The sequence below is a fragment of the Dama dama genome, chromosome 14 (assembly GCF_033118175.1).
Source record: "Dama dama isolate Ldn47 chromosome 14, ASM3311817v1, whole genome shotgun sequence".
Classification (NCBI taxonomy): domain Eukaryota; kingdom Metazoa; phylum Chordata; class Mammalia; order Artiodactyla; family Cervidae; genus Dama; species Dama dama.
Genome location: NC_083694.1, coordinates 54,390,467 through 54,411,937, shown reverse-complemented (window position 1 = coordinate 54,411,937; position 21,471 = coordinate 54,390,467). Strand labels below are relative to the sequence as shown.

Below are 21,471 nucleotides of genomic sequence, written 5' to 3'. Positions count from 1 at the left end.
AAGTTTACTCATTTGCAAATTATACCTGTAAAATAAAAATCTGTCTGTCACTTCTCTTCAGCATTCTTCAACTACAAGTTGAGATCACACCCCTACTTCAAGACATTGTTGTGAGAATTAAATAATACATGTGAAAGATCTTGGCACAGTGCCTAACACATACAAAGTGATTAATAAACCACATCTGTGATAACTAAAAGGAGTTTGATGATGAACTATCAAAGGGAAGAACAAATTAGATATAAAATCAGTGTTATGCAGATACAGGTTTAACTGGCTCTCTGAAGAAAACCAGACAAATACTCATTTGTAACATTTGCTAGTTTCTATGATGTAAATATTTCCATAATGGCCAATCCTAATTTACTGATGTCACTGAACATGGAGTTGTGAAGAGATGTGTACAGTTGGCTCTGGGGAGCTGGGCTAAGCCAGTTCCACCACTAGAAAGACTCAAAAGGAAAGCAGATGCAAGCCACTATGTGTCCCCTTCACCCCATGACTATTAAAGTAGATGTAGCTGCTTTGTGGGCCATCTGATTTTTTATAATTAAAAAGGGGTAAGTGTGACTTTGAGACTTACTATAAAGCTACAATAATCAAGATACTGTGGTATTGGTGAAAGAGCAGACAAATAGATCAATAGAACAGAAGAGAGAGCCCATAAATAAAACCAATTTATCTTTGACCAGGAGCAAAATAAGTACAATGGAGCAAAGATAGTCTCTTCGACAAATGGTGCTGGAACAACCCAATATTCCCATGCAAAAACAAAAACAGAAAAAGAATCTAGAAACAGACCTTATATTCTTCACCAAAATTAACTCAAAATGGGTCATTGACCTTATGTAAAATGTAAAACTGCAAACCTTGTAGAAGATAATATATGAAAGAAAACCTAACTGACCTTCAGTATGATCATGCCTTTTAAGATACAACACCAAAACATGATCCATAAAAGAAATAATTTATAACCTGAATGCCATTAAAATTAAATACTATTTTTTCTTCTAAAGACATGATATTGTCTCACAGAGAACTAGAAGACAAACTGGGAGAAAACACTTGCAAAAAGATATGTCTAACAAAGGATTGTTATCCAAAATATACAAAGAACCCTTGAAACTTAGCAATAAGAAAGAAATGGTCCATTTTAAAAATGAGCCCAAGACTGTAATAGATACCTCACTAAATAAGGTACACAGATGGCAAAAAGGCATATGAAAAAATGTGCCAAGTCACATGTCATCAGGGAACTCCAAATTAAAACAACAATAAGAAACTACTAATGGTAAAGAATCTGCCTGCAATGCAGAAGACTCGGGTTCAATCCCCAGGTTGAGAAGATCCCCTGGAGAAGGGAATGGCTACCCACTCCAATATTCTTGCCAGGAAAATTCCATGGACAGAGGAGTCTGGCAGGCTAAGTCAATTGGGTTGCAAAGAGTAGGACACGACTGAGTGACTAACACTGTCACTTTCATACACCTAGCAGGATGGTCAAAATCCAGAACACTGACAACATCAAATACTTTTGAAGATGTTGGGCAACAGAAACTCTCATACATTGCTGGTGGAATACAAAATAATGTAGCCTCTTTGGAAAACGATTTGGCATTTTCTTAAGAAACTAAACATACTCTTACCATATGATCTAGCAATCATTCTCCTTGGTATTTACCCAGAAAAAAATTGAAATTCTATCCACACAAAAGCCTGTACATGGATATTTATAGCAACTTTGTTATAATTGCCAAATCTTGAAAGCAACCAAGACATCCTACGGTAATTGAATGGATACATTAACTATAGTTCATCCCGACAATGCAATATTATTCAGTGCTAAAAATAAATGAGCTACCAACCCATGAAAAGCATGAAGGAAATGTCAATGCATTTAATTAAGGGAAAGAAGCCAATCTAAAAGAGCTAAATACTATATGATACCAACTATATGGTATTCTAGAAAGGGCAAAACTATGGAGACAATTAAAAGATTAGTGTTTGCCGGGGTGAGGGGAAAGAAATGAATAGGCAGAGCAAAGAGGATCTTTCAGACAGTGAAAATAATCTGTGTGCTATTATAATAACAGATATACATCATTATACTTTTGTCCAAACCCACAGAATGTACAGAACCAAGATTAAACTCTGAACTATGGTCTTTGGGTGATTATGATGCATCAGTATAGATTCATCCTTGGAAATTGAAAAAAAAAAAAAAGATTATTTTAGTAAATGATGTTGATAATGGAGGAAGCAAGGCATGTGTATGGGCAAGGAATACATGGGAAATATATGTATCTTCCTTCCAATTTTATTGCATATCTAAAACTGCCATTTTTTAAAAGTTTAAGTATTTTTAAAAGACACTGGGTAGGGGGAGAGGTAAATAGTACTTCCACTCTGGGTTTTGAGCTTTAAAATTACCAGAGCACACAGCAACCAACTGTACCTGTAAAATAAAATCTGCCCATACCAGGGCTGCTCTTCATATCCTTCAACCATGAACTAGGATCACAGAAGAACCTGCACAGTGATCCTCAGCCCTGCTTCCTTAATTCTACCAAGTAGAAGCAAGACAGACTCTGATAAAAAACAAAAATTACCAATCTCCACATTTAGGAGATTTCTCAGTCTAGCAGAGAAAAGGCTTACAAAGCCAACACAGGCTAAGCCAACACTACATGTGGTGAAACTCTGAGCTTACGCAATATTGAGATTTTTTAACTTTGGATGTACATGTGATAGAAGCAAACACGTTATAACTGTTGTTTACTTATCAAAACCCCATTCTCGGGAGGAACAGAGGGACCAGGTCATCAACATAATTTATAAAATCACTCAGCACCAAACTGAACTGCGAAAGCACATGAGTTAGAAAAATCAGATCAAGTGACGTAACTCGAAAAATGATGGTGGTACTGAAGCCAAATATGTGGGTCATGTCGTCTTAAAACTTTAAGAATTATTCTTTAGTAGAGCAGCTGAATGAAATAATTTTAAAAAAAAAGACTTTTCTATACACTGCCAGCAAAGGCTCACTTCAGATATAAGGACACACACAGCCTAAAAGTGAAGGAATGAAAAAAGATATTCCATGCAAATGGAAACCAAAAGACAGTTGAAGCACATATACTGTTATCAAACAAAAGAGACTTTAAAATAAACACTGTAATAAAAGACAAAGAAGAGTATTACATAATAATAAAGGGGTCAATTCAACAAGAGGATATTATATTTGTAAATACTTATGCAATCAACATAGGAGTGCCTAAATATGTAAAGAAAATAATAGTAGACCTAAAGGGAGAAATAGACAGTAATACAATAATAGTAGATGACTTAATACCCCACTTACATCAATGGATAGATCATCCAGACAGAAAATCAATGGTGAAACATTAGCTGTAAATGACACATTAAGCCAGATATACTTAATCATTATATATAAAACATCCCATTCAAATGCAGCAGAATACACATTCTTAAGTGCTCATGAAACATTCTTCAGCTATATGAATCATATAGCTATGAAATAAGTCTCAATAAACTTAATACTGAAATCATATTAAGCCTCTTTTCTGACCACAGTGATATAAAACTAGGTATCAATTACAAGAAGAAAAAAAAATTTTTTTTCTTCACAAATATGTGGAGATTGAACAACATTCTACTGAATAATCAATGGGTAAACAAAGAAATCAAAGGAGAAATTTTTTAAATACCTTATGACAAATGAGAATGAAAATACAACACACCAAAATCTAAAACATGAAGCAAAAGAAATACTAAGAAAGATGTTCATAGTCATAAATGCCTCAAGAAACAGGAAAAAAATCCCAAATAAACAACACACCCTGACACCTAAAGGAATTGTTTAACAAATTAAAAAAAAATAATAAAGCAAGTCCAGAGTTAGTAAGAGGAAGGAAATAACAAAGATCAAAATGAAGTAAATTAAATAGAAGCTAAAAGACAATAGAAAATATCAATGAAACTAAGTGCAGTTTCTTTGAAAAGATAAACAAATATGACAAACCTTTATCTACACTCAGCAAAGAGAGAGAGAGAGAAGGCTCAATTAAAATCAGAAATGAAAAAATAAGGAGTTACAGCTGATACCACAGAAATACAAAGGGTGGTAAGAGACTATTATGAACAATTATATACCAACACATTGGACAACCTAGGAGAAATGAATAAACTCCCAGAAACAAATGATCTTCCAAGTAGAAGAAATTTCATGAAGAAATAGTAGTTTGGAGTAGACAAACTACTAGCAAGGATATTGAATCATAATCAAAAACTTCCCAACAAACAAAAGCCCAGGACCAGATGGCTTCTCTGACTAATTATACCACACATTAAAAAAAGATTGAATACAAATTTTCTCAAACTCTTCCACAAAATTGAAGAGAAGGAGATACTTCCAAACTCATTTAATAAAGCCAACATTACCATGATACCAAAAATAGACAAGAACACCACAAAAAAAGATTACAGGACAATACTCCTGATGTAAATAGAGGCAAAAATTCTCAACAAAATATTAGCAAAACAAATTTAACAATACTTTAAAAAAAAATCATACACCATTATCAAGTGGGATTTATTCCAGAGATGCAAGAATGGTTCAACATCTGCAAATCAATCAATGTGTTACACCACATTAACAAAATGGAGGCTACAAATCACGTGATCATCTCAACAGATGCAAAAAAGCATTTGACAAATTCGACCTCCATTTACAATAAAAACTTTCAGTAAAGTCAATATAGAAGGAATATACTTCAACACAATAAAGGTCATATATAAGAAGTCCATACTTTTCACCAATCATATTCAAGGGTGAAAGGCTAACAGCTTTTCCTCAAATATCAGAAACAAGACAAGGTTGTTCACTATTTCACTTTTACTTAACATAGTATTGGAAGTTCTAGCCAGAGTAGTTAGGAAGGAAAATGAAATAAGAGGCATCCAAACTGGAAAGGAAGAAGTAAAACTGTCATTATTTGTGAATGACATGATTTTATATACAGAAAAATCCTAAAGATTACACCAAAAAATTGTTAGGACTAGTAAACAAATTCAGTAAAGTTGCAGGATACAATACCAAAATGCAAAAGTCTCTCGTGCTTATACACACTATCAGAAAGTGAAATTAAGACAACAAAGCTTTTAGAATAGCATCAAGAAAAATAAAATACCTAGAAATAAATTTAGCCAAGGAGATGAGAGATTAATTGATGAAAGAAATTGAATAGGACACATATAAATGGCAATATAGTTCATGCTTATGGGTTGGAAGAATTAATATTGCTAAAATATATGTATTAGCCAAAGAAATCTACAGATTTAGTGTAACTCCTATCAAAATTCTGGGGCATTTTTCACAAAAATAGAACAAACAACTCTAAAATTTGTATGGTTTGGGAGTCCTAAGCCACAAAAGACTCCAAATAGCCAAAGTAATCTTGAGAAAAAAGAAACTGGAGGCTTCATACTCCCTGATTTCAAACTAGTCTACAAAGCTATAGTAATCAAAAGAGAATTGCTATAAAAGTAGACATATGGATTAGTGGAACAGACTAGAGAGTCCAGAAATAAATCTGCTTGTATATGATCAATTCATTTATGACACAAGAATCAAAAATGCAATGGGAAAAGGACTGTCTCTTAAAAAAAAAATTGCTGTTGATTTAGTCGGTAAGCTGTGTCCGATTCCTTTGCAGACCCCATGGATTGCAGCCTGCCAGGCTTTCTGTCCATAGGGTTTCCCAGGCAAGAACACTGGAGTGGGTTGCCATTTCCATCTCCAGAGGATCTTTCTGACCCGGGGATCAAACCCATGTTTCCTGCATTGTCAGGCGTATTATTTATCGCTGAGCCACAAGAGAAGTCTTTTCAAAAAATGCTCTTGGGAAATCTGGATAGCCACTTGTAAAGGATGAAACTGAACAATTATCTTACACACAAAAATTACCTCAAAATGGATTAAAGACTAGAATGTAAGACCTACAACCATAAAACTCCTAAAAGAAAAACAGAATATAAGCTCCTCAACCTTACTCTTGGCAATGATTTTTTGGATCTGACTCCAAAAGCAAAGGCAATACAAGCAAAAATAAACGGGACTATATCAAACAAACAAACAAAAACCTTCTGCACAGCAAAGGAAACCATCAATAAAATGAAAAGGCAACCTACCAAATAGTGAAAATACATGTAAATCTTATATGTGATAAGGGTCTAATATCCAAAATGTATAAAGAACTTGAACAATTCAATAGCAAAACAAAAGCCAAAAAAAATCTGGTTTCAAAAGTGGTAGAAGATGTGAACACACATATTTCCAATGAAGACATACTGATAACCAACTGGTACTTTAAAAAATGTTCTACATCAATCATCTTCAGGGAAATGCAAACCAAAATTGCAATGAGATATCACCTCCCATCTGTCAGAATGGCTATTACAAGAAGACGAGAAATAACAAATGTTGGTGAGGATGTGGAGAAAAGGGAATCCTTCTGCACTATTAGTGTGCACAAAAATTGTTGTAGCCACTATGAAAAACAGTAGGGAGCTTCCTCAAAATATTGAAACTAGAACTAACATATGAACCAACAATTCTACTTCTGGGTGTTTATAAGAAGAAAATGAAAACAGTAATTTGGAAAGATATGTGTACCTCCATGTTCATTGCAGCATTATTTATAATAGCCAAGATACATAAACAACCTAAGTGTTCATCAGTGGATGAATGGATAAAAAGATGTGGTAAAAATATACTCAATAGAATACTATTCATCCATAAAATAGAATGAAATCTTGCCATTTGTGACAACATAGATGGATCTTGAGGGTACTATGCTAAGTAAAATAAGTCAAAACTGTAATAAATCATAATGGAAAAGTTATATATATATATATATATATATATATATATATATGTCTCTGAATCATTTTGCTATATACCAGAAACTAACATAACATTGTAAATCAATCACATTCTCATAAAAAAATTTTTTTTAAGTCATACAGATAGAAACAAATACTGTATGATTTCACTTACATGTGGAATCTAAAAAACAAAACAAACCAACAAACAAAATAAAACTCATAGATACAGAGAACAGAGTTGTGGTCACCAAAAGAGTAGGAGATTGAGGGGGTAGGTATAATTGGTAAAGGGGTTCAAGACGTACAAACTTCCAGTAATAAAATAAGTAAGTCATGGGTATATAATGTAGAGGATAGTGACTATAGTCAATAATACTATAGTACATACTTGAAAGTTGCCAAAAAAGTAAATCTTACAAGTTCTCATCACTATATATATATATATATATATGTGTGTGTGTGTGTGTGTGTGTGTGTGTGTATGTAAATTTTGTATGGTGATGGATGATAACTAGACATCGTGGTGATCATTTTGTAGTATATACAAATATCACAACATTACGTTATATACCTGAAACTAACATTATATCAGTTATATCGCAATTTAAAAAAAATTCTTTCAGCTCTTGCTTGGAACTGGATTCCATTATTTTTTAATGTTTACTAAATTTAAAATTATTCAAATATTTCACCCTGTATTTAAGTTTTGAAAGGGAAGTAAATTGAGAGAGCATACCTTTTTCATTTTATTCCTGCTCTCAACTCCAAAATTTGTATTTAGAGACTATGGTTACTTTAACAGAGATGCATATACACTCATGTGGGTCTTCAGGAAACATTTACATTCAGTTCTCTAGTATTATTAATTGCCAGAATTTAGAGTTAATAGAATCAATTACTCTCCCTGGTGATAAAAATTCTAATAGTAGTGAACATCAAAGCCAGAGAGATACAGACAACTGTTTAATGTGGAAATTTTTAAATGTAACTCTGGTAGAGGAGTAAGCCTGCTTCTTTCCATCCTGGGATTCCTTCTCTGCACTCAGGAGATCTGCTCATGCCAAGAAGAAATAAAAAGACACACTATCTTTCATTAAATATCTACTATACTCCAGACACTGGACATGTGCCAGCCCTTTTAAACTCTACTACAAATGTATGAACTAAATTTTATTATCTTCACTTAGAAACCAAAAAACTGAAGATCATAGAAGTTAAGAAAGTGTTCCACAGTCTTACATCTAGGAAGAACCAGAGACAGGGATCAAAACCAGATCTCTTTGACCCAAAAGCCCATGCTGTTTTCACTGCACTAAAACATTTCAAATACTAAAAAACATAAAAATAAAAAAAATAAGTGGTTAGTTGCTCTTTTGGAACATGGAGAGCAAAAAAACTGGTGGGTATAACATTAACAAATTTTCAGACCATTTCTTTAAAACTTTCTGGCATCTGATTCTCAAAAAACAAAAAACAAATGTATAGTCTGACATTTATACCTGGAAATGCTTTGGAGGTGAGAACAGACTGGTTAGCATAGCAGTTAATATCTCCATGTTGGCCAATATCTAAACTGACAGGCTGCCTTGCTGACATTTGATAAAACATCTGGGTGGCCCTTCAGGGTTTTCTGTGACACATGACACTCAGTAATCGATTCTAGAGGACCCTGAGAGAAAAGGGGAGTTTTGTATCCCAAAACCAGGACAGTGACTAAAGGCTGGAGAAAGCGGGAAGGGAGCTAATTTGAACACTCAACTGAAAACTCTCCTTCAAACCTGTGGCTTCCATCTGCATTTCCTCCTTTTTCTTGGTTTCCCCACTAGGTTTGTAACTGGTGGAGGAAGAGAGCACATCAGAGATGGGAAGCAAGATGGTCCAGGTAAGAGTTGCTCTCAAACAATGCAATCATACTGTTCTGACTGTTCACCTACTTTTCCATCAGAAATCTCGCCCTGCTCCCCTACTAGAAGCTTCTGTCAGGTGGTTTTGCCACAATAGACGCCCCTGAACAAAAGACCAGATAGAGGGAGTTACACTTCAACAGTCCTCTTGGCATCATAATGAGGAAGAATGTATCCACCCCAGGACTTATAAAAGTCAATATGAAGTGAGAACAAAATGAATCTTCTCAGAACTGTCAGGAAACAACCTGTCCTTGGCATTCTGATTTTATGATAATAACAAAAGGGGGAAAGGAGCAGTTCATACTCTTTTCTTCCTCAAAGCAGAAAAGTGTCTGCGTTTCAAGAACGTTATGTGAACTTCGGTTTCAGAGTGTTGAAATAAAGGCAAAGCCAAAAAAATGTCCCTGTCTGAGAGGCTATGTAGGTGCACTGAGACTGAGAATGCTGAGAAAGATGCACTGAGACTTCATTCTCATACACTCCCCAATTAAAAATCCTGCTCTCCAGTCAACATGCCACTTTCCTAAAACCAAAATCAAATAGCCTCACCTCCCTTAATAATGCTAGAGAGCTTCCTTTGTCTGAAGTGGGTCCCATCTATGGATGTGCTCTTCAAAATTAACCTAAACTTGACTTTGTACATGAATCCTTGCTTGGCCACACTTTAATCAAAGCAGTTTTCTGCTGCAGCTTGCTCACCCTCATAGTGCTTCAGCTATTACATTTTCCTTATTCACCCAAGCACTTTGAACATTCCTTGAGAAGAAGATCCTGTCTTAGACACCTGTGAATCTGCAAAGGGTCAAGGGAGGAACAAGTTTTAGTTCCTACCTTCTACCTGCTCTGAAAGTCAAACTAACTCATTAGAATCTTGACTTGGGGAAGGAAGATACCCCACCATGCTTGGGGAGGGGGAGCAATGGTTGGGTAGGGGGTAGGGCTGCCCACTCACCCTGCGATTGAATCTGACCTAGAGGAATGATGCAAGGGGAACCAACTATTCCTTCCACTGTGCAGCTTTAGGTACTCAGACTTTTTCATGATGTTAGATATGCTTTCCCTAGCCATTACACAATAGGCTGCTATCTTCCGAGTCCTACAAAGTTGGATTACAGCACATGTGGCAAAAGCTATGAGAAGATTTTCTTGGGCAAAGCCCTTCTCTGTTATATATCTATGGCAGAGTCTCATAGGGGAGATATTTAACTAGAGGTCAAGGTGGAAGAAGAAAAAGTCCAGGTAAAAATGCTGTCCTTGGCACAGAAATGGTTGCAGAATCTCAGTTCCAGTAACTACCACAGCCGAGTTCTCCTCTGTACTTCTGGGAGGGTTAAAGTCAGGAGTGAGAGTTCTACTTCTCTTGGAAAGCCCACTGGCTTCCAGGAAGATGAGGTTCAATAAGAAAAAGAAGTCACGCACAGCGTCATCAGTTCTGGTAACTGAAAAAACACGCTGTGTGGTGCAAGTTTGTTTTCAGGAGGAAAATGAGCAAAAAATAGGGCCGGGTTAGGTCATGATTATAAATCAACCTGATACAAGGCAAGGTTCTTTCTCAGGAAGTTATGCCTATGGCCTCTCTGCACATCTATCTGCTGCCTTCTGCAGAACTACTTACCCAACACCCTACCCACCACCACCTCCCCCACCCCCCCGCCCACTCCCGCTCCAGGGAGAGCATGCAGGGAACAACAAGGAACAAAGGGGAGGAGGAGATAGGCCATCCATCAAAAGGCGTGCAACCTGGCAGAGAGCAGGATTGTGTCAGCAGGAGAAAGTGAAAAAAAGCCCAGGGAGGTATTTTTCAGCTATTCTAGATGACTTTCCTTTAAGACAGGATTAGGCTCACTTTTTAACTATGAGTTCAAGCTTTTACAGAGTGGGGGAAGAAAACCTCCTGAGAATATTTCACTAGCATCTTCCCAGAAAAAAATTTTAAACCTCTTTACAGTCCACTCTTCATTTTAATCATGCCTTATGATGACAGCAACCAGAATGAGAATGTCCCAGGCTTTCTGTAGGCCATACAAGCATAGGGTGAGAATGAATGAGGCAGATTGGCAGGGAGAGGAGAGCAGAGAAACACAGAATGATGAGATGAAGGACAAAAATCCAAAGGCATGCACAACCTCAGAAGAGGTGACCCGTACATAGCATCCATGGAATGCAGTTAGCAAGTTGCCTGACACAAAGCGTCATGCAGTTCAGTTCAGTTGCTCAGTCATGTCCAATTCTTTGCAACCCCATGGACTGTAGCACGCCAGGCCTCCCTGTCCATCACCAGCTTCTGGAGTTTACCCAAACTCATGTCCATTCAGTTGGTGATGCCATCCAACCATCTCACCCTTTGTTGTTCCCTTCTCCTCCTGCCTTCAGTCAAAGTATCACTAAGTGTTAGCTAATCTATTATTATTGTCATGGACAAGGGTGACAGTGGACATGAGGAATTAAATGAAAAGCACCACTACTTTCTCCCTTTAAAAGAGGTACTATTTTCTACTTGCTGAACCAGACTGAAAGTTCACAAAGACCTTCAGCAAGGCCAGCTCTGGACCAGAGCTGCTCAGATCTTAGTGTGTGTATGAAGAACATCCAAAGTTAATATTATCAGCAAAATTAATATTAAGAAGGAAAGAATAAATTGCTTTTCAGAAAAGCAAATGATAAAAGAGTTCATCACCACTAAACCAGGCTTACAAGAAATGTTGAAAGGACTTCTTCAAGCTGAAAAGAAATGATGCTAATTAATAACAAGAACACATATGAAAGAATAAATCTCACTGGGAAGGTAAATATATAGTGAAGTTAGTGGGTTAATCTAAAGGCAAAAAGATATGACATTGAAAGATGAATGCCTCAGGTCTGTAGGTGCCCAATATGCTACTGGAGAAGAGTGGAGAAATAGCTACAGAAAGAATGAAGAGATGGAGCCAAAGCAAAAACAATTCCCAGCTGTGGATGTGACTGGTGATGGAAGTAAAGTTCGATGCTATAAAGAACAGTATTGCATAGGAACCTGGGATGTTAGGACCATGAATCAAGGCAAATTGGAAGTGGTCAAACAGGAGATGGCAACAGTGAACCTCGACATTTTAGGAATCAGCGATCTAAAATGGACTGGAGTGGGCGAATTTAATTCAGATGACCATTATATCCATTACTGTGGGCAAGAACCCCTTAGAAGAAATGGAGTAGCCCTCATAGTCAACAAAAGAGCCTGAAATGCAGTATTTAGGTGCAGTCTCAAAAACAGCAGAATGATCTTTGTTCATTTCCAAGGCAAATCATTCAGTATCACAGTAATCCAAATCTATGCACCAACCACAAATGCCAAAGAAGCTGAAGTTGAACAGTTCTGTGATGACCTACAAGACCTAGAACTAACACCAGAAAAAGATTCCTTTTCATCATAGGGGACTGGAATGCAAAAGTAGGAAGTCAAGAGATACCTGGTGTAACAGGTAGGTTTGGCCTTGGAGTACAAAATAAAGCAGGGCAAAACTAAAAGAGCTTTGCCATGAGAACGCACTGGTCATAGCAAACACCCTCTTCCAACAACACAAGAGATGACTCTACACATGGACATCACCAGATGGTCAATACTTAAATCAGATTGATTATATTCTTTGCAGTTGAAAATGGAGAAGCTCTATACAGTCAGCAAAAACAAGACTGGGAGCTGACTGTGGCTCAGATCATGAACTCCTTATTGCCAAATTCAGACTTAAATTGAATAAAATAGGGAAAACCACTAGACCATTCAGGTATGACCTAAATCAAATCCCTTATAACTATACAGTGAAAGTGAAAAATATGTTCAAGGGATTAGATCTGATAGAGTGCCTGAAGAACTATAGACGGAGATTCATGACATTGTACAGGAGGTAGTGATCAAAACCATTCCCAAGAAAAAGAAATGCAAAAAGGCAAAATGGTTGTCTGAGGAGGCCTTACAAATAGCTGAGGAAAGAAGACTCACAAAACGCAAAGGAGAAAAGGAAAGATATAACCATCAGAATGCAGAGTTCCAAAGAATAGCAAGGAGAGATAAGAAAGCCTTGTTAAGTGATCAATGCAAAGAAATAGAGGAAAACAATAGAATGGGAAAGACTAGAGATCTCTTCAAGAAAATTAGAGACACCAGGGAACATTTCATGTAAAGATGGGCACAATAAAGGATAGAAATGGTATGGACCTAACAGAAGCAGAAGATACTAACAAAAAGTGGCAAGAATACACAGAAGAAATATACAAAAAAATCTTCATGACCCAGATAACCACGATGGCATGATCACTCACCTAGAGCCAGACATCCTGGAGTGGGAAGTCAAGTGGGACTTAGGAAGCATCACTACAAACGAAGCTAGTGGAGGTGAGGGAATTCCAGCTGAGCTATTTCAAATCCTAAAAGATGATGCTGTCAAAGTGCTGCACACAATATGCCAGCAAATTTGGAAAACTCAGCACTTGCCACAGGACTGCAAAAGGTCAGTTTTCATTCTAATCCCAAAGAAAGGCAATGCCAAAGAATGTTCGAACTACTGCACAATTGCACTCATCTCACATGCTAGCAAAGTAATGCTCAAAATTCTCCAAGCTAGCCTTCAATAGTATGTGAACCATGAACTTCTAGATGTTCAAGCTGGATTTGGAAAAGGCAGAGGAACCAAAGCTCGAATTGCCAACATCCATTGGATCATAGAAAAAGCAAGAAAGTTCCAGAAAATCAACTACTTCTGCTTCATTGACTACACTTAAGTCTTCAACTGTGTAGATACAGTGTGTAGAAAATTCTTCAAGAGATGGGAATAACAGACCACCTCACCTGCCTCCTGAGAAACCTGTATGCAAGTCAAGAAGCAGCAGTTAGAATCAGACATGGAACAATGGACTGTTTCAAAATTGGGCCACCTGATGCAAAGAACTGACTCATTTGAAAAGACCCTGATGCTGGGAAAGATTGAAGGTGGGAGGAGAAGGGGACAACAGAGGCTGAGACAGTTGGATAGCATCACCGACTCAATGGACATGAGTTTGAGTAAACTCTGGGAGTTGGTGATGGATAGGGAGGCCTGGCATGCTGCAGTCCATGGGTTCGCAAAGAGTCAGACACAACTGAGAGACTGAACTGAACATCAAGGCTGTATATTGTCACCCTGCTTATTTAACTGATATGCAGAGTACATCATGCGAAATGCTGGACTAAATGAAGCACAAGCTGAAATCAAGATTTCTGGGAGAAATATAAATAATCTCAGATATGCAGATGATACTGCCCTTATGGCAGAAAGCGAAGAGGGACTAAAGAGCCTCTTGATGAAAGAGGAGAGTGAAAAAGCTGACTTAAAACTCAGCTTTCAAGAAAATGAAAATCAGGACATTCAGTCCCATTGTTTCATAGCAAATAGATGGGGAAAAATTGGAAACAGTGACATATTTTATTTTCTTGGGTTCCAAAATCACTGCAGATGGTGACTGTAGCCATGAAATTAAAAGATGATTGCTCCTTGGAAGAAAAGCTATGACCAATCTAGACAATGTATTAAAAAGCAGAGACATCACTTTACTGACAAAGGTACATCTAGTTAAACCTATAGTTTGTCCAGTAGTTGTGTATGGATTTGAGAGTTGGACCATAAAGAAAGCTGAGCACCAAAGAATTGATGCTTTTGAACTATGGTGTTGGAGAAGACTCTTGAGAGTCCCTTGGACTGCAAGGAGATCCAACCAGTCCATCCTGAAGGAGATCAGTCCTGAATATTCATTGGAAGGACTGATGCTGAAGCTGACACTCCAATACTTTGGCTACCTGTTGCAAAGAACTGACTCATTGGATAAGATCCTGATGCTGGGAAAGATTGAAGGCAGGAGGAGAAGGGGATGATGGAGGATGATGGCATCACCGACTTGATGGACACGAGTTTGAGCAAGCTCCCGGTGTTCATGATGGACAGGGAAACCTGACATGCTGCAGTCCATAGGTTCACAAAGAGTTGGACATGACTGAGTAACTAAACTCAACTGAAGTTAATAGAGCAGATTGTGGAGTGAGATCCACCAGGCCAACCAAACTTAATAACTCTACAGTCTTGAGCAATCCTCTCCCATTTTCATCATCTACGAAATGAAGATAACAGTGATACCCAATTTACAGGGTTTGAGGGAGGACTAAATTAATTCATACATGTAAAATAGTGAAAACAGTGCTTAACACACAATTAGCACTCAATATTATTATCCATTGCTTTGTTAAATACTATTTTCTTATTTACTTATTTACTTGACCGTGCTAGGTCTTAGCTGGGTCATGCAGGGTCTTTGATCTTTATGTGGCCTGCAGGATCTTTTAGTTGTGGCATGTACAATATAGTTCCCTGACCAGGGATCAAACCCAGGCCCCCTGCATTGAGAGCAAGGTGCCTTAGATCCTGGACCATCAGGGGAGTCCCTCATAGTTAATATTATCATTTTAACATATAGAGGGCTTATGTCTTCAACTATATTATAAACTCCTTAAGAGAGGGTAGTCCTGTCATACACTCTGTGCTCAGTAAATTCCTGTTGAATAAATAAATTAGTAGGTGAATGAATGGATTAAAAAGCAAATTGAGCTATGTACTTCCTCTAAGTGTTTAATCAGATGAGATCAGGTGTGTTCAGACCTGTAAGTATCTTATGTTAAAAGAATTTCACCTCCCCCCACCTCAAACTTTGTAATAACTCCAGATTCTGAGAAGACCACAGAAGCAAAGGCAGGGAAGACTTGGAAACTAAGGAAAGTTTCTGGACCACTGTTGACCTCTTCTCTGGATTGGCAAGATTTTTTCCTACAAACACTGCCTTCTCCGCCTTCCACAAGGAATAATGTGAGCATAAAAGAGATGATGCATACAAACCAGAAGAAGCAAATAACTAGAACAGATAATATCTGAAAGCTCAAAAATGATCATAGTTAAATCAAATTTTAACTATATCAAATTCTTCTAGGAGACTAGTTTACAGTCAATATTTATCAAATAAAGATGTATTGAGGGGGGCTGAGGAAAAGGAATTTGAGGTGGAAGATAAGGGTAATCATCCCTTCTAGTTATTTTTGAGCAAATTTCAGACATATTAGTCACTTTCCAAATCAATAGGATGTCAAGATTACCTGTGCCTACTTCCAAGTAGAAAAATTCACCTCACAGTTTGTAAGACTAAACCATGCCTCTGTTTGTTCACTCATTCGTTCATCTTCTTATCACATATTTATTGGATGAGTTTCATTTGCTATCACTGCACTAGGTGCAATGAACAACACAGCCCTGACCTCCAGTAGCCCAAGGGCAGAGCTCACCTAAAAAAGAAATATGGCAGTAGGGCCATGTCTGTCTAGCCGTTCCCGGCACAGTGCCCGGCACACAGTAGGAACTAAAGCTCTAGGAATAGAGTATCGCTTACACTGTTCCTGGAAACCCCAATCCTCAGGAAAGGTTGAAAAAGCTAATGACATTATCAAAAGACATCTGCACAAGTTAATTGAAGAGACGAAGGACAATTGGATTAAAGTCCTACCCATAGCTTTAATGAGGGCTCGAACTGCCCCCCAAAAGGAGGGACTGTCCCCTTTTGAATGTATTTATGGAAGGCCTTTCTTACACACCGACATTGTTATAGACCCTGAAGCCTTGGAATTAACTAATTATGTAACTCAGCTCTCAGCTTTTCAACAGGCATTAACAGAACTCTGGGAAACAACTCCTGACCCAGCCTCTGAGTCAAGCAAGCCTCTATTTGAGCCAGGAACCGAGGTCCTTATAAAAACATTGGGGTCTGGAGGCCCATCCCTCGAGCCCCTCTGGGAAGGCCCTTACCAGGTTATTCTTTCTTCTCCCACAGCTGTCAAAGTCCCAGGAATGGATCCATGGGTACATCACACTCAAGTTAAGAGGTGAGACCCTGACTAGAACTAAGTGATGTCATTTTATGTCTTTACTTTCTATACTCTAACTTTGTACTTTTCAGATGGGCCTGATAATCTACATGAGCCTACTTATGCTGACTCCAAAAATCCTAAGTCTGCCATTTGATCCTCAAGACAATGCCTTCTTGTCCTGGGCTCACTCCTACACTGCATTCCACAATCGGTCTAACTGCTGGGTCTGTGGACCACTCTCTTCTTCATCTGTGGAAGGCTTCCCATGGTGGACATCTCCACTTCAAGGAAAGGACTTTCTCCAAGTCTGCAAATACCTTCAACAATCGCATGTGATGCCTCTTTTTAAACAGATGACATCTAACAACCCTAAAATGGACTGATGCAACTATGGACATAACGTGACTTTTAACTTTGATTATACATTGTCTCAGTTTAATGACTATTTTGCTACACATAAGACAAGTAGGTCTAGATCTGATAGTTTTTTATCTGATGTTTATCAAATATGGGATGAGGTTATATGGCTAACTCCTGAAAAAGGACGTCTAATATCTACTGCCCCTATATGCTGGGAACAAACCGAGCCATCCCCAAAAGTTAGCCAACAACTTAATTATAGTGATTGGAAACACTTGGGATTTTTGCCTCAGGAAATGTGCAATGAAATCATTCCCGTGTTTTCCAACCCCAATTCAGGTCCTCCCTTTGTCTGGCCAGGCACTGATTGGGACTGGATATCTCAGTCGTGCTGGCTTGCTCCAAACGGGACTTACTGGATATGTGGCTCTTACCTATGGGTTGGCTTCCCCCTGGCTGGACAGGGAGATGCACCCTAGGTCTAGCCTTTACTCACAGCTTTATATTTTCAGAGCTTCCAGAGAAGCCTGCTAATTTACCCCACCTTAAAACTCAGTGGGCAAAGTCTGTATTTCACTGGTATGATTATTTGGCTGCAATGTTTGTTCCTTCTTTGGGAACTACAGATGTTATGCTATGAGTGGATGCTTTGACTAATTTTACTCAACAGGCATTACACGATTCTCAAAAAGCTATTTCAGCTCTTAATGCTGAACAAGCACAAATTAGGAAGGTGGTTTTACAAAACAGATTAGCTTTAGATATTCTGACAGCTGCACAAGGAGGAACTTGTGCCATTATTCATACCCAATGCTGTATATATATACCTGCTATGAGCACTAATGTTACTCATTATACAAAACACATGACCAAGATGATTGGGGCTGTGGATACTCCTGAAGCCTCGATTGCCTCACTTTGAGAGATGTTAACTAGTTCCCCATGGTGGAAGACTATCTTAATTACAATAATTCTGATTGTTTTATTTTTGCTGTTTGCTCCCTGCATCTGTAACTGTGTAATTGGATTTGTTTCTAGTCACATGAACACTTTTAAGTTACAAATGGTTGTCCAAGCTCCTATGAGTGCCACAGCCTCCTCCAACAACTATTACTTGGGGCCCCTGGATCAGAGACCCTCAATATGAGGGTTAGGAGAATGTGTTGCCTCAACAATTTAGGGACAATGCCTCTAAAACAGCAGGAAGTGGTTATGGAATGAAAACAACACCCCTTTCCCTTGGCAACATAATTCTCCTAAAAGAAAAGGGGGGAATGAAAGAGTCATGTCCTAGGCAGGTTGATAAGAAGTCTAGGGGTCCCCCAGGAGAGAGAGGTCTGAAATATTCAAGGAGGAAGAAAGGAGAAACTTTTTACTTTTTTCCCTCTACATTCCTTAGGATTATATAACAATAATGTATCCTGCCTGAAGACAGTCTTTGGATTAAACCTTCTGGCCAACTCTGTTATCTTAAAACGTAAATTATGGGAGTAGGTCTGGTGAGGTCTTTACAACCTCCAGACATTCTTTGGATTCATTGGAGAGTATATAACTCCATTGCTGACACTAGCAAGGGGGTACTCCTTCTACCCCCTTCTGATGTTTATGTCAGAAGCTTTCTCTATCTCCTTTATACTTTAATAAAACTTTATTGCACAAAAGCTCTGAGCAATCCATTCTCATCTCTGGCCCCGGATTGGATTCTTCTCCTCCGGAGGCCAAGAACCCCAGCATCTTTGCGTGATTCAGAAACAACCTTTCATCTTGGCAAAGAGTATCTGTTTAATGATTAAAACATAAGATGGAGATTACAGTAAGTTGACCTAAGTGTTTTGATAAGGCTTAGTACAGGATATCAGGGGCTTCCCAGGTGACTCAATAGTAAAGAATCCACCTGCAATGTAGGAGACATGGGTTCAGTCCCTGGATCAGGAAGATCCCCTGGAGAAGGAGATGACAACCCACTTCAGGATTCTTTCCTGGAGAATCCTACAGACAGAGGAACCTGACAGGGTCCATGGGGTCTCAAAAGAGGCAGATGTGACTTAACAATTAAACAACAATAACAACAACAGGATATCAGTAGAATTCATTGGAGAACAAATCTACATCAGTGAGGCCAAGGAAGGTTTTCTAGAAAAGGTGTCGTATTAACTAAAATCCCAGGGAGTTTGGTGAATGTGGGTTTGGGGAGTAGTTTCTTGGGCTTCCCTGGTAGCTCAGATGGTAAAGAATCTGCCTGCAATTTGGGAGACCTGGGTCTGATCCCTGGGTCGGAAAGATCCCCCGGAGAAGGGCATGGCAACCCACTCTACAATTTTTGCCTGGAGAATCCCATGAGCGGAGGAGCCTGGTGATCTACAGTCCATGAGGTTGCAAAGAGTTGGACATGACTGAGCAACTAACTCTTTCACCTTCACTTTCATCCTAGGGACAGAGCACTCAGCTTCAAATCTCGAAGCTGCATGAGCAGCTGTGTGTCGTTGGGCAACATCCTGTTCCTCTCTGTGCCACAGCTCCTCCATCCACTTCCCTGAGTTGTTCTGAGGAGCTCATGAGTTAACATTTTCAAAGTGACCACAGTTACGTGTGCTGTTGAGTAAATACTACGTAAGTATTTGGGCTTCCCTGGTGGCTCAGAGGGTAAAGCATCTGCCTGTGGTGCAGGAGACCCAGGTTCGATCCCTGGGTCAGGAAGATCCCCTGGAGAAGGAAATGGCAACCCACTCCAGTATTCTTGCTTGGAGAATCCATGGACAGAGGAGCCTGGTGGGCTACAGTCCACAGGGTCGCAGAGAGTCGGACACGACTGAGTGACTACACACACACCCACACATACAAGTATTTGTCAAATGAAAATCCTTTCAATAATTTCTTGAAACAATGGAGCTTGCATGGGCATGCTCTCCATTTCCGATATCCATCTTGCATCACCTCCCTGTACGTTATGCTGTCTTCTGTTTTATATGACTAGTGCTTTATTACAGGATGTTGGCTCTCTCACCTTAAAAACTTCCCTCTACACCCCTGTGTCTACTTCTGACTTCTGTCCCTGCCCCTCATGGCCAGTTTCTGAGCAGATTGTGCTGGACCCTGTTCTGGGTCTTCATAGTCTCACATCTCACTCATAACTCCACCTGTTGTAATGCAGAGTCCCCTCTGAACCCCCAGCTCCAGAGTGAAACCGCTCTCTCTAAAGTCCCTGATGATTTTCTAACAGCTGCATCCAATGAGCCCAGTTCAGGCCTGATGGAGTATTGGGTGACTCTGCACCATCCGACACTTTGGTAAATCCATCCTTTTCTCTTTTCCCCAATTCTGCTGCCTTCAGGCCTCCTTCAGTCTCTCCAGTTACTGGCTGTCCTTTTCTAGCCTTGAGGAATTCTCGGTCTCATCAAGATAGGACTGGGATCTCCCAGAGGCCGAGCTGCAATGGTCTAATTACAGGTCAGCTTCCACTGGACAGGGTGAACCTTCCAGGTATAGCCTCTGCCTTGCTCACTCTTGATTCCCCCAACACATGACTAAATGCCTAATACTTCACCTAAGAGGAACTCAATAAATGTTGGATGAATGGATAAATTAACAAATAGAACCCCCCAAAAAGAATATTTCTTTTCTAACCTGTCCAAAATGCACTGCAACAAGCTGTATGAAAGTCAGCAAATGCTGAGTCACAGCTTGAATGATGACTCACTAACTGATTGATTAACTTTTAAGCTCCGTGACTTCCTTTCTGATCAGCCACTGGACTTATAATCCAGAAATTAGCCACGATCACTGGTCTTGCTATCCCAAGCATTGCCATGGCACTGCTTCAACTTCAAAATGCTCTGAAATGTTGGATTCCAATGACCAGATTGTATATTTGGGCAGGACCACTTTTCTCCACGACTCACTTCTGACTCATAAAGAGAATTGGGATGTTTTTGTTTGCCCACTGGGCTTTATTTCCTGGATGCTCTCTTTTTTAAAAAATTCAAAGTGTGGGATTATTTTAAGGCAGGTAATGAACATGAGAAGGAGGAGATGTTATTTTTGGGACACAAACCTAACATAGAGATGTGTTTTCTAGAAGGTGCCAGAGTCATGGGGTGTATGATGTGAGCAGGAAGGAATCTGATGAGCACCCAGAGTAACTAACCCTTAGAACACAGAAGCATGGCATTGATGCACTTGTTTATGGCAGCAGGAACCGAAGCTAAGGGACAGTCAGGGTATTCAGGCTCAGAATCCAAACTAACGTGCCGCCTTCTACTCCTATTTATTTTGCCTCCTCAAGGCATGGGCTAGGATGGGAACAAGAAGAAGCCAAGCCACCTGGCACACACATCCCAAATGACTCAGATGGGCAGCCCCAGAGGAACAATAAAGCAGAGCATGGAG

At 39.0% G+C, this 21,471-nt stretch overlaps 1 protein-coding gene and 1 non-coding gene across 2 annotated transcripts in view; one reads left to right on the top strand and one right to left on the bottom strand.

Moving 5' to 3' along the window:
- PAPPA2 (pappalysin 2) overlaps positions 1-21,471 on the bottom strand; it is a 297,914-nt gene that overhangs the window by 265,108 nt on the left and 11,335 nt on the right. The gene's annotated exons all lie outside the window — the stretch shown is intronic.
- Positions 19,711-19,783, top strand: TRNAH-GUG (transfer RNA histidin (anticodon GUG)). Its single transcript has one exon. It is a non-coding gene; the product is annotated as a tRNA-His (tRNA).